Genomic DNA, 20,098 nt, shown 5'->3' with positions numbered 1-20,098 from the left:
TATTTATTTTGCGGGTGAAGAATAGTTGGGGTGGGTTGTTGCCAGTTGCCACATTTTAACTTGGCTGAGAGTACTAATGTTTTAATTCATGAGTCACAAATAAGTTTGTCAGATATAAGATTTTTGTTTTTGTTTGTTCTTACTTAACACTGTGGAATATTACTATATCCAAGGAAGATACTTTAGTTGTCTTGATACACTTTTGGAATACATCCTTGTGTTTGCTTTTTATTTTCACTATGCAAATAAATTTACAACAGTTTTGTCGCTTTATTTCTTAAATCAGTGATGTTGCAAACATTTTTTATGTTTTTAGTAACAAAGTTGTCTTAGGCTCATTACTTCTGTTATTATTTCCAGGTTTGCATATTTACATATTGTGTTAAGGCTTATAGATTGACACTTGCCAGAAGTATTAAAAACTGTAAACCCACACACATCTGCTCCCCAAAGTAGGATAATAACCACCATATTCTAGACTATTTTCTTTGTATGGATAACTTTTTTTAATAAAAACTAAAATCATACCATATGTATTAGTCTTAGGTCCTTTTTCAACATATATATCATAACACATTTAATGCTGATCTTTAAAATTGTGTTCTTATTCAGTTCAGTTCAGTTCAGTTGCTCAGTGTGTCCGGCTCTTTGCGACCCAATGAATCTCAGCACGCCAGGCCTCCCTGTCCATCACCAACTCCCGGAGTTCACCCAGATTCATGTCCATCGAGTCGGTGATGCCATCCAGCCATCTCATCCTCTGTCGTTCCCTTCTCCTACTGCCCCCAATCCCTCCCAGCATCAGAGTCTTTTCCAGTGAGTCAACTCGTCACATGAGGTGGCCAAAGTACTGGAGTTTCAGCTTTAGCATCATTCCTTCCAAAGAAATCCCAGGGCTGATCTCCTTCAGAATGGACTGGTTGGATCTCCTTGCAGTCCAAGGGACTCTCAAGAGTCTTCTCCAACCCCACAGTTCAAAAGCATCAATTCTTCGGCACTCAGCCTTCTTCACAGTCCAACTCTCACATCCATACATGACCACAGGAAAAACCATAGCCTTGACTAGACGGACCTTTGTTGGCAAAGTAACGTCTCTGCTTTTGAATATGCTATCTAGGTTGGTCATAACTTTCCTTCCCAGGAGTAAGCATCTTTTAATTTCATGTCTGCAGTCACCATCTATAGTGATTTTGGAGCCCCCAAAAATAAAGTCTGACACTGTTTCCACTGTTTTCCCATCTATTTCACATGAGGTGATGGGACCAGATGCCATGATCTTCGTTTTCTGAATGCTGGGCTTTAAGCCAACTTTTTCACTCTCCACTTTCACTTTCATCAAGAGGCTTTTTAGTTCCTCTTTACTTTCTGCCATAAGGGTGATGTCATCTGCATATCTGAGATTATTGATATTTCTCCCGGCAATCTTGATTCCAGCTTGTGCTTCTTCCAGTCCAGTGTTTCTCATGATGTACTCTGCATAGAAGTTAAATAAACAGGGTGACAATATACAGCCTTGACATACTCCTTTTCCTATTTGGAACCAGTCTGTTGTTCCATGTCCAGTTCTAACTGTTGCTTCCTGACCTGCATACACATTTCTCAAGAGGCAGATCAGGTGGTCTGGTATTCCCATCTCTTTCAGAATTTTCCACAGTTTATTGTGATCCACATAGTCAAAGGCTTTGGCATAGTCAGTAAAGCAGAAATAGATGTTTTTCTGGAACTCTCTTGCTTTTTCCATGATCCAGTGGATGTTGGCAATTTGATCTCTGGTTCCTCTGCCTTTTCTAAAACCAGCTTGAACATCAGGAAGTTCACGGTTCACATATTGCTGAAGCCTGGCTTGGAGTGTTCTTATTACAAAGTGATTATATACAACTTATTGTAGAAAATTGATATTTGTATACTTTCAAAAAATCTTTCCATCCTTCATTCTTTTTCCTGTAAATATTTGTAAGTGAATCGTATTCTATCTATTATTTTGACTTGTTTTGAAAATAAAAACATAATGAACATTTTTCAGTGTCATCAACTATTTTTTACATCTTTGTTTTTTTTAAATAATTTTCTTTTTGACTGCAAAGTATGTTTATTGTATAAAATTTTGAAACTACAGAAAAACAAAAACACCTGCATCTACTTTACCCTTTTTTTTTTTAGTTTGCCCTTTTTTTTGTATTTAGTGTATTTTTCATTTTCCTATTGATTGCCATTTTTAAGGTGATTCTTTTTGTCATATGCTTCCAGTAATTTTTCCATATTGTTTATTGTGTGTTTTACCATGTTTTGCTTTTTAGATAAGGAAGTTTACATTTTATCTTTATTCCATTACCTTAGATGTTTCCTTTTAGAGTTATGCCTAAAATTACCTTCCTGAACCCTTATGATTATGATATTCCGGTGCATTTCCTTTTAGTCCTTTTATGGTTTTATTCTTTTACTTTTAAATCTTTTATGTATTAAAATATTTTTACCTATCGTATAATACAGGAATCTAAATTTCTCTTTTTCAGGTCATTACCTACTTGTGTATTGTTCTGACACAGTTTTCCCAGTGATTTTAACATGATAGTTTTCTCTTAGATTTTGTTGTTATAAATTGAATATTATATTTGTGTAGATAGTTAATTAATGGTATATAAAAATATTTTTATTTGGTAATCTATAATCCTAACATCTTTTTAGCTATAGTTTATCGATTGGGATTTGAAAGTTTTTATAGTAATCAGTTTCATAAAGATGCAAAATTTTGTCTGACTTTGGTGCTAGAATTTCCTCATAGATGGTGTTCTGTAGAACCCCCAACTTGACAAGGTCAATAAAATAGGAAAAAGTTGGATCAATTTTAGCTAGAACAGCAAATTAGGTAAAATAGCAAATTAAGTAAAATGACATGAGGTGGGAAATGTGTTTTTTATTTTTGAAGGTAAAGCCCTGTGGTAGAATTGAGTTTATCAGCAGGAAGAGTGAAAAAAAAGCCTTGGCTGTTGTTGCCTTACCATGTGCTCTCCACCTCTGTTAAAGGATGTAGATGCTTTTATAGGAAATTGTTTCTAGGTAACAATTTTAAAGCTAAGTATTTACCTAAATTCCAGTTTGGACTGATGGTTGGATTTTGTTCTATAGGTATTTGGGGGAGGAAAAAAAGATGATTAATGCATTTATTTAAATTCTGATTCTTTATGGTACCTACTTTATTTTTGTGACACAAGAGTGAGATTAGGCAGTGTTTTTCCACTAAGCTGACTTCCTTTTGCCCTTGGCTTCCTATCATGTTTTTACTAGATGTCTCTGGGAGGTAGACATGAATGAATGTAGCTTCCTATGACCTTGACCAATTCTAGCATCATTTATGAAAGTTAGGTCTAGAGAGCTGTTTATGTGCCTTGTGAACTATTTCATGCAAGATTTAATTATTCTCTTTATGATTTTTTGTCCTTTGTTCTGTTAATGATATCACCATCCTCATAGTCACTTGGAGTAAAAATCTAAGTCTCTGATGCCAGCCTCACCTCCCATATCCAGTATTGTTCAAGGCCTGTTGATTCTACTTATTGCCACAGTATCTTCAAATCTGTCCTCTCTTTTCCCTTACTACTGCTGGTTCATGCCTTTATCACCTTTCCCCTGAACATTTCTAGTGACTCTCTAATAGATCTCCTCTTCCAGCCCTGTTTCCCCCAGTCTATTTCCAAATAAAGCAGCAAAAATAATTTTCTGAAAAATTCCTCTGGTCGTGAAACTTTGCTGCTCAAAAATCTTCCCATTCAGGTTGTAGTCTGACCAGACTCGTAAGAAAGCCTCAGGATTCGGAGAAAGGGGGTGATCCTTACCTCAGTCACATCCTGCTGCAAGGCTGTCCAGGCCAGCTTTTCCTGAATCAGCCCAAAGTTGTGAATTTCTCCCTAAAGAGTATAATTAGCAGCATTATTCACCTGAAAGAGGGTACGTGTTTAAAAAAGAAAAAAATCTTCCCATTCCCTGGAAATCATCTCTTGCTATATTTTTCTTATGTCACTTTCTGCCTTCTTTTAGAACTACTTTTAGGCTTTTCTCTTCTTACCCAGGAGCTCATAAGCTCCATGAGAAGAGACCACAAAAGAAGTATTTTTGGCAGCACCTGCATGGTCTTGCACATACTACTCAAGTGGTAGGTTCTTTGAATGCACTGGAAATATCAGTTAAGAGAGAAAATGTACAGTTACATGAAACATGTTCATTTAATATTCATACTTTTTTATTAGCATCACAAATAAGATTTTTTATTGTCACTCTTACAAGTCCGAATTTTATACAGATTTCTAGACTGGTAACTGATATCCATCAGCTTGTTCAACTGTAGTCCCTGTCTCTTTCCCAGTCGCTTTTCCAAAATTACTACCTTCATCATGAAACATGAGTTTTCTCAATTCAAACTTGGGAAAAAAGCATTTTTACTTTTCTAAGAAAGACATCATAGAGCAGATAAATAGATTGGCAAGCGTTTTCCATGTCTTTTCCAAAGCTGTCTGGACTCAGTTTATTGACAGCTTCTTTCAGGTCATCCTCTGGTTTTGGCAGATCTGTTGGTGCTGAGTGTGAGGTTTTCCAAGTCTGGTTGTTTACTGCTTTTCAGTAAAACCAACAGAGCCTAAATGAAGCTCATCACCATCGGTAATCTTGACATCAACACGAACTTTACTCGTGGGCTGCCGTTTTTTGACCATGGAACACATTTTGTCACAAGCAGGACCTGTGCCATGAAAATCAGCCAATTTTTGCCCTGAACATCCTCAGTAATTAGCTTGAATTTTCTAAATGCAACTTCATCATTTTGCAGATTAGCTAAGCTCACTTCAGAAACATGACCCTTGCTGTCCAGTGTGATTTGGGTTCCTTGAGTTCTCATGACCAGTTTTTCCAATATTTTTATGTTGGACGTAGTTGGTGCTTTCTCACATTATTCCAGTTTTTCTTAGAACATGGATCAACCACTTTTCCTCTAGTCTCCCTTTTTGCTGCCTTTTGTAAGGTGCTTAATCTGGCAGACTGCCATGTTGCTGCTCAGTCAAAAGGGAGCATTTAATCTTATTCCACCACAAAATAAAATATAAAATATTTTCAACACAGAAATCCTCTTACATAAAAAAGATTTAATTGTTTTCCATCTTTGAGTTTAATAATCATCCGATTACAAAGCACTATAGAATTTAAAGAATCTTTCATTAAAAAAAAAGTTTATCTGAGCACTTCCCTGGTGGTCCAGTTAAGTCTCCATACTTCCACCTCAGTGGGGCATGAATTTGATTCCTGGTTAAAGAAGTTTCACTTGCCACGTGGTGCAGCCAAAAAAAGTCATATGAAAGCAAGAGTTGAAGATGATATAGTAGACATCATTAAGCTAGATGACATAATTTTTAATTCACATTTAGTAAAACAAAGCTTGTAAAGTTCTGTGCTTTAGGGGAAAAAGTGAAGGTTATTGTGGTGACTTGTTTATTCTATAAGCTGCATAACCAAAGGAAAGAAAAATTAAAGACATTGGAATAAAAGAGTTTTAGAAAAAAATAAAGTAACTTATTTGCTTCATGTACCCTAAAAGGTTAGGTCAGCCAGGGTTATTGAAGTAATGGGGAATGGGAACATGGGGGTGATTGTGGTATTTCTGTGTTTAAAACTTACACAATAGGGTTTTAGAAGAATATGCTTTGAATAAGTTTGCTTTCCTAAATGACATCTGTTCAAGTGACCTAGCTACTTGGATTCTTTGTTGCAAGATATTAGGTTGCTGACTGTGAAAGTTACCGTTTCTTATTATTCTGTCACTATAGAAAATTGAGAATTGAGTTAGAAATAAGAAATTTAAATTTCTTAGAACTTCATCTTTTAAAAGAATACAGTATTCCCCTCCATATTAATCGTGGTTAGCTTGTCTTTTTATTGGGTATAATTCGTGATTCTGTACATCACCTTAGATTAAGTAGTTCCTCAAAAGCTGTTTTGTAATTTCTGGATTTTATTTTATTTTAAAGGAGCTTTTCTTAGCTTCTGTTTAGGACAGCAGTATTTAAATTAATTAATACTTGCCACTTACACTTAGTCTGATTTATTGAAACTGAGTCCCCAAGTTAAGTTTAAGTACTGATAACTTTGACTAGTGTGTATTGAATGTATTTTAGGCTAAAAATACCCTTTTTTGACTTAATAAGATCTATATCCTATTCAGAAATTTCAGGTTACTTACATTATTTTATTTAGTGAAAACACATAACTTAAGAACCAAAAAAGTTCATCACTTGTGCTGTTCTCTTTTTTTATATTGAAGTATAGTTGATTTACAGTGTCTCAGTCTACAGCAAAGTGATTTAGTTGTGTGTGCGTGTGTGTGTGTTTCAGATTCTTTTCCATTGTAGGTCATTACAAGATACTGAGTGTAGTGTAGTCAGTGAACATCCCCTCAAAGCACAAGGTGATAATTAAAGGGTTTTTAATTTTACTTTTTTTTTTGCTAATGATAGAATATATGTTTGATCATTTGAGGTTAGAGGCAATGGGAAAGCATTTAATAATGATTATATACACACTCACTGAAGTGCTTTAACATTCCTGTGATGGCGTTTTTTTGTTAAGCACATTTTCCTATGAAGTGTTTGTAGTTGCACAGACCGTGTCAATGCCTGCTGGTTTTTCCCTCTGTGAAGTATCTGTTCCTTTATAATATATACAGAGATTTATGAGCGACTTCATGGTGTGGATGATCAGAAACCCACCAGGACTCATTTTCATATAATTTAGTGCCAGTTGAACACTCTGGGTGTCGGTTGTTGCTGGGACCTGTTTTTGACTCTGTTGAACCTTTACTGGCTGTGGTTTGTCTGGCCATCACATGACTTCTCTGAAAATTCCCCCTCCCCTTCATTTCCAGTAAACTGTTTGAGTAGGAGTGAGTCAGAGTGAAACCAGCTTCCCTGTAACCACAGGGCTTGTTAAAGAATTTGTCAACGTGGACTCTAGAGGGTTTGCATTAAGCTTTGCAGTAACTGCTATGGTTTGTGTTGCGTCAGGAGTTCCACAGAAAAGCTTCCTGCTTTCAAGATCCCTTGCTTGTTTGCAAAGGGTTAAACTGATCAACTTTACCATAATAAACATTAGAGACACATTAAACCCATTTATTTTATCATTTAAAGGCTGTGTCAAAGCTACCAAGGCTTATTGTAATTTCTCTTTTCAGAATCAACCAACCACACCCAACAACGTTAAGTTTGTGAAAAGGCAGGCCTGCTAGATCTTCTTTCAGAGCTGGCTCATGATTTTACCACTAAGTACCATCAAGATTAAGCAATTCCAAGTGGTCTCTTTTGAAGGATTCTGTTGCAGGATATTGCGACTACTAGCTCAGTTAGCTTTGGGTACATAAAGGTCGCTTACATTTGGTTCAACAAGAAAAGGTAGCACTTAAAATAGTTATGTAGTTGTAGTTTTTTTAAGCACATGTAGCATAGTTATGGTGGAATTCTTAATGCCTCATTTTATTTGCTTTCTCGGGAAGGTTTCACTTTATTTTGAATTCTTCTCTCTCCATTCCACTCCCAGACTTTTGATCTTTCTTCCTTTTCCGACTCTTCTGTTTCTTTAACCCGTTCTTAGAATGGTATTAACGGGAAAGAGAGTTTTGCAGTTTGACACAAAATGCCGAATGAATGACCATTGGGAAACTTGTCTGCTCATTGTGCATTCCTAAATCCGTTTGTTCTTACCTGTTCATTTCTGTATTTAATCACTTCATCTGGGGCAGACTTTTATTTTAAATATAAATGTAATAAATACATTTAAATTAAACCTCCTAAAAATCATTTTTATTCTGCTTACCTTTTTTGTGTGTAACAAAATCAATTTAGGGAAAAGAACATGATAGAAAATTTTGAGCTAATTATTTCTCACAGGAAAGACTACTACAGAATAATGGAAGTTTAAAATTATTTCTAGAAGAGAAACATTTGTTTTGGAGATCAGGCAATTCTAGTTGAAATTAGATGATTTAAAAATGAAAACAGAGGTTAACACAGTCATTTTCAAAGCAATGAGTAATGTTTAAGATTTTTCTTGTTTGCTTTAAACACTGGAGAAAAATATGATTTTGTTATATGTCTGCTTTGTTCTGCTCATTTGCACACCTGTTTACAGATATGGGGTGGGGAGACAAGCAGTGAACAGGCATTAGGTTACCTTTGTTAAACTAATTTAAAGATTTTATTCAGGTTTGTGTTTCAAAGACCTTTTGTAAAGTGCCTTTAGAAAGGCCCCTTTCACTGAAACTTGGACTGATGGACTTCATGTATACTGTGCTTTTGCTCATGGGTTTGCAAATCAGTAATACGCTAAATACAAACCCACCCTCTGTTGTATCTGCTGAATGCTCCTAGGGATTCTGGCCTAAGATGAGAGTTGATTCAAGACATGGACTGCTCATTTCCTATTTCACAAGGTGATTTTGTTTCTAATTAGTCAAGGTTCTTGGTTTATCATAATAGATCTGGAATTCTCTCTTGCTGAGTATTTAAGGAAATTTTTCTTGGTAGTGTTCTTCCCGTTTTCCTGCCTTGGGCCTTATAATGTAACATGACTATCCTGCTCTTAAACTAAAGAGTTATGTGGAAGTGGGCATGGTCATTAGTTCATTTCTCCCCTCAAAAGTAGGCATGTACTCTATAGACTTCCTTCTCCACATTCCCTGATAAGGGTCTTCATCCAATAATTTATCAAAACTTAAGAAAACTTATATTTTTACTACTTCTTGAAGTAAAGACTTCAGTAAGTTTATAGGCTGTTATTTAAATCTGTGCTTCCGTCAGTTTGTTTTAAATTTCCCTGTTTCATCTTATAAAGGGTGCAACCCTCATTCTATAAGTTTTTTTTTAAACACTTCCCTTTTCTTCTTTTCATAAATTTTCATCCTCTTTTCATAACTTAGAAATGTCAGTTACCTTTTCAGCCTTTCTAGAGAAAATAATTGTTTACTTTTTATATCTAATATCCCCAAAACCCTTTGATCATTTTAATTCCCCCAGGTATCTTTATCTAATTCTTTTATATCTTTTCTAACATGAAGTTGTCAGAACTGTATATGATTTTTTACTATTTATATATTTGTGTGTTTTCAGATTTCTACAACTGCAGACCTGTTTGGCAATGAATTTTGCCAATTTTTTAAATAAATTGTTTACTTTAATAAACTGTTTACTTGGGAGACCACACTCCGTTCCCTTTCCTTTGTTCATAACTTAAAACATTCGTAACCCATCATTTTATATTTAAATAATCCCTAAATGTGTTCTCCTACTGTTGTCCACTTTGAAACTTACCTGCCATGTTTCCTCCTTCTCAAGTTTACATGATCCTTAAATTTATTGCCACGATTTTGGCACTTCCTATCTTAAAATTCTAATTTCAACTATAGATTTGGAACTTAAGCTCTGTTCCTTTTTCCAGGACCATTTATAAACTTGTTTAGTGGGATGATTGGTTCTGTCTTAGGAAAGAATCCTACTATTTGCATTTTCATCGTAGAGATGATCCCATTTATCTTTATCCTTGGTTTTCAGTCTTTAAATTTCCTGTCCCTGACAGCTTTGTAAATTCTGTACTGACCTGGTATTCATAGCTTTGCATGTTTAAGTTTATCTCAACCATTTTTAGTTTTTTCTTTTTCAGATTCACAGACTCATTTTCTTGTTCTTACATACACAACAGATTGTCATATGATTTTTGTTTTTTAAATTCCAGTTTGAATCTGGAAATAAAAGTTATTTATTAGTTACTTGTAACCAAAATACAATCAATTATAAATGCTAAAAATAGAGGGTGATTTTTTTTCCCTCTCTAGCATCAAATAAGATTTGGTAAATACCCTTTCTGGTGAGACATGAGGAGATCACATGAGGAGATACTGGCTTCAGACAGGAAAAAGAGAAGAAAAGAAAAATGCATTACTTGTGTAATGTGTCATTTCTAATAAATCTTGCATACTCAGACATTTCCCCTGAATGTCTAGAGCACTGTTGTTCTTCTTGGGCAACAATGTTCATTGTTATTTCAAGTAGAGGCCGGCAGGCACTGATTGGAGTGGATGCCTGCCTGCCTGCCTTCCTAAAAATCACCATATGGTTTCTTTTCAACAGAAATCTAAGCAGGGATAGAGAGAGAAAAAAAAGCAGCAGATACTGGCCGGTTTTACTGCTGATGACTTGGACTATGCTGTTGTTGTTCAGTAACTAAGTCAGGTCTGATTCTTCATGGACTGCAGCATGCCAGTCTCCTCTGCTCTTCACTATCTCCCAGAGTTTGCTCAAATTCATATCCATTGAGGCCACTCCAACCATCTCATCCTCTGCCACCCCTTTTCCCTTCAATCTTTCCCAGCATCAGGATCTTTTCCAATGAGTCACCTCTTCACACAAAATATTAGAGCTTCAGCTTCAGCATCAATCCTTCCAGTGAATATTCAGGATTGATTTCCTTTAGGGTTGACTGGCTTGATTTTGCATTCCAAGGGACTCTGAAGAGTCTTCTCCAGCACCACAATTCGAAAGGATCAGTTCTTCGGTTTTCAGCCTTCTTTATGGTACAACTCTCATATCCGTACATGGCTACTGGGAAACCATAGCTTTGACTATACAGACCTTTGTTGGCAAAGTGATGTCTTTGCCCTTTAATACGCTGGCTAGGTTTGTCATAGCTTTCCTTCCAAGAAGCAAGCATCTTTTAATTTCATGGCTAGAGTCACCATCTGCAGTGATTTTTGGAGCCCAGGATAAAAAAATCTGTCACTGCTTCCACTTTTTCCCCTTCTCTTTGCCATGAAGTGATAGGACTGGGAGGAAAAAGCTCTGAATGGTTACCTGGACCTTCCAAAAAAGGTTCTCTACTTTTTATCTGAAAATGTTAACAAATGCTGAGGGTAAGCCCCTAAGAAAGCCTCCTAAAACCTTACTTTTTCCATCTCTTCTTCCTCCTGGACCACCCAATAGTTGATTTGTGAGTTTTAAGATAAGTGGGCTTCCCTAGTGGCTCAGATGGTAAAGGGTCTGCCTGCCTTTTTCCTCTTATTTTCTGGAGACAAGAATGTGTTGATTAAGAGCTGGCATTCAGAAATAGTAACCTCATCTACCATACCCTCTTTTCATAGAGTATTTGGTAAACCAATTAGTTGTACAAGGCAGATTTGATAGATTTTCAATTCTTAATGCATTTCCTTCCTTCACTCCTTCCTGTTTTATAGCTCTCTTCCTTCTTTAATATTACTATGTTGCTCTTCTCTTTTTGAAATTAGAAACTAAATGAAAGCCTCTTATCCCTTTACTTGTTACGTTGTGCTTAAACTGAGCTCACAGAGTCTCTGAGTAAGAAATTGGAAAAGATATTTTATTTCATCTGGTCTCAGGTTTTGGGGGGCTTCCCAGGGACTTCCCTAGTGGCTCAGACAGTAAAGAATCCGCCTGCAATGCAGTAGACCTGGGTTCGATTCCTGGGTTGGGAAGATCCCCTGAAAGAGGGCATGGCAACCCACTCCAGTATTCTTGCCTGGAGAATCCCCATGGACAGAGGAGCTTGGCGGGCTACAGTCCATAGAGTCAGTCATACAGAGTCGGGCATGACTGAAGTGACCTGGCACACACGCATGCAGGTTTTTTATCTTGATGGTAATATTAATGCAAATAGTTTTGTCCCATAATCAGTTTTATTTCTAAATTATCATGGTGATAGGTATTATTTATCATCATCTTGCAGAAAAGATGAAATCGTGGCTAACGGAAGTTTGGAAACGACATAGTTGGTGCTCTGTCATTTTTGCTGCATTAAGTCTGTAGAAATGGTGTTCGTATGTTCTGTTTCTAAGCACTTTTTTGGTTTTTCATGCTTTCCTAGTCATTGTAAGCTTCCCAATTCTTCATGTCTTTCTGCATTTCTGCCAATTGCAACCCACCATACACAGATACACACTAGATTATTCCTCTGTCTCTCAAGGGAAAAAAACTTGCTGGAACTTTTTCCCCTACATTCTTAGCCTGGCTTATTCCCTCACCTCCATTAGGTTTTTAATCAAACATCACCTTTTCTCCTCAGTCCTTCTTCAGCTATTGTATTTAAAATTACAACTTGCCTGCCACCCCACTCTTTGGTTTTTGTCTCCTCCCATTAGACTGTGAGCTCTGTGAGGATCCAGATTATCAATTTAATTCAGTATATCTGTTGTTCCATGTGTTTGACATGGACTAAACATTTGTTGAATTAATGTTTAAACACAGTCTCCTCATCTTTACTACGTTGTGTGCATATACTGTATATATATATAAATGTATATATATAATGTACATTATATATATATAAATGATAGAACAAAATAACATACTTGGTGTTCTGTCATTTGATGCTGCATATATTTCATATATATTTGATACATATGCATTTAGTTACAGCAAATTTGGAAAACTCAGCAGTGGCCACAGGACTGGAAAAGGTCAGTTTTCATTCCAGTCCCAAAGAAAGGCAATGCCAAAGAATGTTCAAACCACCGCGCAATTGCACTCATCTCACACGCTAATAAAGTAATGCTCAACATTCTCCAAGCCAGGCTTCAGCAATACGTGAACCGTGAACTTCCAGATGTTCAAGCTGGATTTGGAAAAGGCAGAGGAACCAGAGATCAAATTGCCAACATCCGCTGGATCATGGAAAAAGCAAGAGAGTTCCAGAAAAACATCTATTTCTGCTTTATTGACTATGCCAAAGCCTTTGACTGTGTGGATCACAATAAACTGTGGAAAATTCTGAAAGAGATGGGAATACCAGACCACCTGACCTGCCTCTTGAGAAATGTGTATGCAGGTCAGGAAGCAACAGTTAAAACTGGACATGGAACAACAGACTGGTTCCAAATAGGAAAAGGAGTATGTCAAGGCTGTATATTGTCACCCTGCTTATTTCACTTCTATGCAGAGTACATCATGAGAAACGCTGGGCTGAAAGAAGCACAAGCTGTAATCAAGATTGCCGGGAGAAATCAATAAACTCAGATATGCAGATGACAGCACCCTTATGGCAGAAAGTGAAGAGGAACTAAAAAGCCTCTTGATGAAAGTGAAAGAGGAGAGTGAAAAAGTTGACTTAAAGCTCAACATTCAGAAAACTTAAAATCATGGCATCTGGTGCCATCACTTCATGGGAAAGAGATGGGGAAACAGTGGAAACAGTGTCAGACTTTATTTTTCTGGGCTCCAAAATCACTGCAGATGGTGACTGCAGCCATGAAATTAAAAGACACTTACTCCTTGGAAGGAAAGTTATGACCAACCTAGATAGCATATTGAAAAGCAGAGACGTTACTTTGCCAACAAAGGTCCGTCTAGTCAAGGGTATGGTTTTTCCAGTGGTCATGTATGGATGTGAGAGTTGGACTGTGAAGAAAGCTCAGGGCCAAAGATTTGATGCTTTTGAACTGTGGTGTTGGAGAAGACTCTTGAGAGTCTCTTGGACTGCAAGGAGATCCAACCAGTCCATCCTAAAGGAAATCAGTCCTGGGTGTTCATTGGAAGAACTGATGCTAAAGCTGAAACTCCAATACTTTGGCCACCTCATGCGAAGAGTTGACTCATTGGAAAAGACTCTGATGCTGGGAGGGATTGGGGGCAGGAGGTTAAGGGGACGACAGAGGATAAGATGGCTGGATGGCATCACTGACTCGATGGACGTGAGTTTGAGTGAACTCCAGGAGTTGGTAATGGACAAGGAGGCCTGGCATGATGCGATTCATGGGGTCACAAAAAGTCAGACACGACTGAGCAACTGAACTGAACTGATTTAGTTACCAGCACTAATGGGTTGAATTTATTTGCTTTTAAATAAAAATTTTGGTTTTTTAAAAAGATTCTAATTTTGTCTTCTAAAATTCTGTATAAATAGTAAAAACCAAAACTCAGCATTTAAAGCTTTTTTTCTCTTTTTGTGCTTGAATTTATTAACTAATTTAACATTAATATGTTTGTGTTATCAAAGCTCCTAATTACCACAGATTCATTAGGATCATCTGTTTAGTTCAGTCACTCAGTTGTGTCCAACTCTTTGTGACCACATGAACCACAGAACACCAGGACATCCTGTCCATTACCAACTCCCGGAGTTTATCCAAACTCATGTTCATTGAGTCAATGATGCCATCCAGCTATCTCATCTTCTGTTGTCCCCTTCTCCTCCCACCTTCAATCTTTCCCAGCATTAGGGTCTTTTCAAATGAGTCACCTCTTCGCATCAGGCGGCCAAAGTATTGGAGTTTCAGCTTCAACATCAGTCCTTCCAGTGAATAATCAGGACTGATCTCCTTTAGGATGGACTGGTTGGATCTCCTTGCAGTCCAAGGGACTCTCAAGAGTCTTCTCCAACACCACAGCCCAAAAGCATCAATTCTTCAGCGCTCAGCTTTCTTTATAGTCCAACTCTGATATCCATACGTGACTACTGGAAAAACCATAGCCTTGACTAGATGGACCTTTGTTGACAAAGTAATGTCTCTCCATTTTAATATACTGTCTAGGTTGCTCATAACTTTCCTTCCAAGGAGCAAACGTCTTTTAATTTCATGGGTGCAATCACCATGTGCAGTGATTTTGGAGTCAAAAAAATAAAGTCTGCTACTGTTTCCACCATTTCCCCATCTATTTGCTATGAAGTGATGGGACTGGATGCCATGATCTTAGTTTTCTGAATGATGAGCTTTAAGCCAACTTTTTCTTTCTCAAAAGGCTCTTTAGTTCTTCTTCACTTTCTGCCATAAGGGTGGTGTCATCTGCATATCTGGGGTTATTGATATTTCTCCGGGCAATCTCAATTCCAGCTTGTGCTTCATTTAGCCCACCGTTTCTCATGATGTACTCTACATATAAGTTAAGTAAGCAGGGTGATAATATATAGCCTTGATGTACTCCTTTACCTATTTAGAACCAGTCTGTTGTTCCATGTCCAGTTTTAACTGTTGCTTCCTGACCTGCATACAGATTTCTCAAGAGGCAGGTCAGGTGGTCTGGTATTCCCATCTCTTTCAGAATTTTCCACAGTTTGTTGTGATCCACACAGTCAAAGGCTCTGTTGTAGTAAGTAAAGCAGAAATAGATGTTTTTCTGAAATTCTTTTGCTTTTTCCATGATCCAGCGGATGTTGGCAATTTGATCTCTGGTTCCTCTGGTTCCAAATCCAGCCTGAACATCTGGAATTTCATGGTTCATGTATTTGTTGAATCCTGGCTTGGAGAATTTTGAGCATTACTTACTAGTGTGTGAGATGAGTGCAATTGTGCGATAGTTTGAGCATTCTTTGGCATTGCCTTTCTTAGGGATTGGAATGAAAACTGACCTTTTTCAGTCCTGTAGCCACTGCTAAGTTTTCCAAATTTGCTGACATATTGAGTACAGCACTTACGATCATCTGTTGGAGAGGGAAAAAGTTTAGATTTCTTTTTTTAATTGAGATTTATTGTGAATTGGCAACATGAATGCAATATTAAGAGTAATTTATAGTATGTTACAAACCACTTTCAAAAAGAGTTTGACACTATCTACATAAACATCACTGAAATACAGCAGTTCCATTTTGTGTATATATACCTAGCAGAAAGATGCTCCAAAAGACTTGTACAAGAATAGTCATAGCAGCATTATTTAACTCCATACTAGAAGCAACTCTAATGTCCACCAATAGCAGAATAAATAGATTAATATAAAGGCAAGAGATTGATTACTGCCATATTCAACAGCAGATGTGAATCACATGGACAGTAATGTTCACCTACAGAAGCCAGAAATAAAAGAGGACCTACTTTATAATTCCATTTATATGAAGTTCAAAATAGGCAAGCTACATCTATTGTAGTAGAAGTCAATAGTAGTGGTTGTTTTGGGGTTAGAAGTAATTACTAGGAGGGCCAGCAGTGGGGTGTCTGGCGTTCTGGTAATGTTCTATGTCTGGACCTTGGTGGTACTTACATGGGTGTGTTCATTGTAAAATTCCACCAAGATGTATATTTTAGATTTATATATATTACTGTATATCTACTGTACAGTTAAAAAAATACTTTTTACTGCCCTCCCCCCAAGGTAAATTTGGTAATAAATATATGAGTGCATGTAGAAATTCATTATTGGAAAAGGCAATGCACCCCACTCCAGTACTCTTGCCTGAAAAATCCCATGGATGGAGGAGCCTGGTGGGCTGCAGTCCATGGGGTTGCTAAGAGTTGGACACGATCGACTTCATGTTCACTTTTTACTTTCCTGCATTGGAGAAGGAAATGGCAACCCACTCCAGTGTTCTTGCCTGGAGAATCCCAGGGACGGGGGAGCCTGGTGGGCTGCTGTCTATGGGGTCGCACAGAGTCAGACACGACTGAAGTGACTTAGCAGCAGCAGAAATTCATTATTAATTATGAACTTGACCCAGATGTGACTGAGCTTCCTATTTTATACACAACACTCTGAAATGTGTGTCAATCACAGATTATATATTCCAAGTGTATCCTTTTATGTGAAAAAACTTAACTGGTCATTCACATATAATTTTTGAAAGGTACAGTGTGGATGAAGTGCCATAGAACCTGCGACAGACCTTACTGTCATTGTATCAATGACTTTGGGACCTTTCTTTTGTACCATATTCCATATTACAAACGACACTGATTGTACTTAGAGCCTATGCACCTGTAACTGAATTAATGAAATAATGAAATAGGCTTAGTGACTAACACAGCAGTTTACTTACACCACACGTGTTGATCTCACATTTTTATTCTGTTCATTAAAAGACAATGCTATTTGTGACCCACTAAGTTTTCACAGCATGCAATCTCATAAAACCTCATTAAATAATAGAAACAAATATGAATAGTAAAAATATATGAATTTTCAGATTTCTACGTGGATCAGGTTTTTAGTACTTACTAAATTTAGCTCGTTGCCAAAATAAATGTTTCTTACTGTTTCAAAAAATACGCAGATCTTCTTTGTGTTCATTTTTGGACATGACTTCATAGATTTTGATTAAAAAAACAAAATTTTTATGTTATATTTTTATATATAATACCCCCATTTTTGAAGGGGAAAAGATAGCCTTTATGTTCAGTTTTGTTTTTAACATGTCAGAGAGAAGAAAACCATATCACATTTTTAGATAGTGACTGACAGAAGCAGGCAATAGATAATTCTAGTTAGAGAATCCAATACTGTTTTATAACCATTATTTTTAACTTCGTAGTAACTTCATCTACTGGCTGGGATATGGAGAAGATAAATGTTTGTTCATTACATATTGCAATACACAGATTTCTCGTATTTGTCATTTACAGCTTTTTGCCCCACTTGAGAACCGTCTAAGGAACCATTAGTTCCTTTTTCCTTTGTCCTTCTTTTAACTGCTGAATTTCTATGTTTTTTAATTGCGATATAATTAACGTCTAACACTGTGTTAGTTTTAGGTGTACAGCATAATGACTTGATGTATGTACATGCTGCAAAATGATGACCACAGGAAGTATTGTTAACATCCATTACCACATATTGTTAAAGAAAGTTTTTTCTTTTGAAAAACTTTTAAGATCTGCTCTCTTGCTGCTGCTGCTGCTGCTGCTAAGTCACTTCAGTCATGTCCGACTCTGTGCAGCCCCATAGACAGCAGCCCACCAGGCTCCCCCGTCCCTGGGATTCTCCAGGCAAGAACGCTGGAGTGGGTTGCCATTTCCTTCTCCAATGCATGAAAGTGAAAAGTGAAAGGGAAGTCGCTCAGTCGTGTCCGACTCTTAGCAACCCCATGGACTGCAGCCCACCAGGCTCTTCCGTCCATGGGATTTTTCCAGGCAAGAGTGCTGGAGTAGGGTGCCATCGCCTTCTCCGATCTACTCTTTTAGTAACTTTAAAATATACAATACAATCCTGTTAACGAGAATCACCATGCTATACATTACATCCTCAGAACTTAGTTTATCTTTTAACTGGAAGTTTGTACCTTTTGACCACCGATGCCCATTTCACCCACCCTCCCTTCCTCTGCGTCTGGTAGTCACCAGCCTGGTTTTCTGTATCTGTGATGTCAGGATCTTTATTTAGATTGTACATATAAGTGAGATAATTTAGTCCTGCCTTTTTTATGACTAATATTAGCGTGTGTGTGTGTCTGTCTATCATATCCCACATTTTCTTTATCCATTCATCCATCAGTAGTCATCTAGGTTGTTTCCATGTCTTGGCTATTGTAATAATGCTGCTATAAATTGGGGGCGGTGCGGGGGGTTGCAGATATTTTTTTCAAGATAGTGATTTCATTTCTTTCGGATCAAAACCCGGAAATGCCCTGGTAGCTCAGACAGTAAAGTGTCTGCCTGCGATGCAGGAGACCTGGGTTTGATCCCTGGGTCAGGAAGATCCCCTGGAGAAGGGAATAGCAACCCACTCCAGTATTTTTGCCTGGAGGATTCCATGGACAGAGGAGCCTGGTAGGCTACAGTCCATGGGATCGCAAAGAGTTGGACATGACTGAGCGACTTCACTTACTTATGGTAGTTTTAATTTTAATTTTTTTTGTAACCTCCATACTGGTTAGTGGCTCAGACGGTAAAGCGTCTGCCTACAATGTGGGAGACCCGGCTTCAGTTCCTGGGCTGGGAAGATCTCCTGGAGAAGGAAATGGCAACCCAGTCCAGTATCCTTGCCTGGAAAATCCCACGGACAGAGGAGCCTGGTATGCTACAGTGCATGGGGTCACAAAGAGTCGGACATGACTGAGCGACTTCACTTTCTCACTTTCATTTTTCATCCTGGTTGTAGCAATTTACATTCCCACCGACAGTCACCGTTTTTTCTCCACATCTTTGCCAACACATTATCTCTTGTCTCTTTTATGATAGCCATTCTAACAGTTGTGAGATGTTGTCTCATTATGGTTTTGATTTCCCGGCAATTAGTGATGTGGAACAACTTTTCCTATACCTGTTGGCCATATGTGTCTCTTTTTGGAAAAATATCTGTTCGTATCCTCTACCTATTTTTAAATTAGATTTTCTTTTCTGTTGAATTGTATGAGTTCCCTATATGTTTTGAATATTAACTCCTTATTAGGTACGTAGTTTGCAGGTATTTTCTCCCAGTTGGTAGGCTGACTTTTCTTGTTGCTGATGAAAGAAGAAAAATATCTTCACTAAGACCAAAATCAGGGGGCTTACCCACTATGTTTACTTCTAAGAAGAGTTTTATGGTTTCAGATCATCTGGTCTAGTGTTTAATCCATTTTGAATTGATTTTTGTGTGTGATGTAAGATAGGGGTCCAGTTTGATTCTTTTGTGTATGGCTTTTTTTTTTTCAATACCATTTATTGAAGAAACTGTTCTTTCCCTAATGTATATGCTTGGCTCCTTTGTCATAAATTAATTGATCATATACATGAGGGTTTATTTCTGGGCTCTCCATTCTTTTCTATTGATCTATGTGTCAGTTTTTAAGCCAATATCATATGCTTTGTAATACAGTTTGGAATCAGAAAACGTGATGGCTCCAGCTTTGTTCATCTTTGCCAAGATTGCTTTGGCTATTCTGGGTGTTCTGTCATTCCGTACAAATTTGAAGATTGTTCCTGTTTCTGTGAAAAATGCTTTTAGAATTTTATTTGGGATTGATTTGATTCTGTCGATTGCTCTGAGTGGTTATGGACATTTTAACAATATTTTTCCAATCCATGAGTGTATCATGTCTTTCTAATTTCTTTCCTCAGTATGCAAGTTTTCCACTTCTTGGTTAAATATATTCCTAGGTTTTTTATTCTTTTTTTGTATAACTGTAAACACATATATTTTCTTAATTTCTTTTTCTGATAGTTCACTATTAGTGTATAGAAGCACAGTAGATTGATTTATTTATTTGTCTTTTTTGGCCATGCTAGGGCTTTGTTGCTGCCCGGGCTTTTCTCTTTTCTCCAGTTGTCATGAGGGGGCCCTGTTCTCTAGTTGCAGTGCTCAGGCTTCTCATCACGGGGGCTTCACTTGTTGCAGAGCAGAGGCAGTAGCTGCAGCACCGCGGGCCCAGCAGTTGC

General features: G+C 37.4%; 1 protein-coding gene and 1 pseudogene across 8 annotated transcripts in view; one reads left to right on the top strand and one right to left on the bottom strand.

Moving 5' to 3' along the window:
• VMP1 (vacuole membrane protein 1) overlaps positions 1 to 20,098 on the top strand; it is a 126,064-nt gene that overhangs the window by 64,849 nt on the left and 41,117 nt on the right. The window lies entirely within an intron of this gene.
• LOC147352664 (small ribosomal subunit protein eS1 pseudogene) lies at positions 4,227 to 5,035 on the bottom strand (annotated as a pseudogene).

The sequence above is a fragment of the Bos grunniens genome, chromosome 19 (genome assembly GCF_055505025.1).
Source record: "Bos grunniens cultivar Pamir isolate PY7600 chromosome 19, Bosgru_T2T1.0, whole genome shotgun sequence".
NCBI lineage: Eukaryota > Metazoa > Chordata > Mammalia > Artiodactyla > Bovidae > Bos > Bos grunniens.
This window is presented reverse-complemented; position numbering and strand designations above follow the sequence as displayed.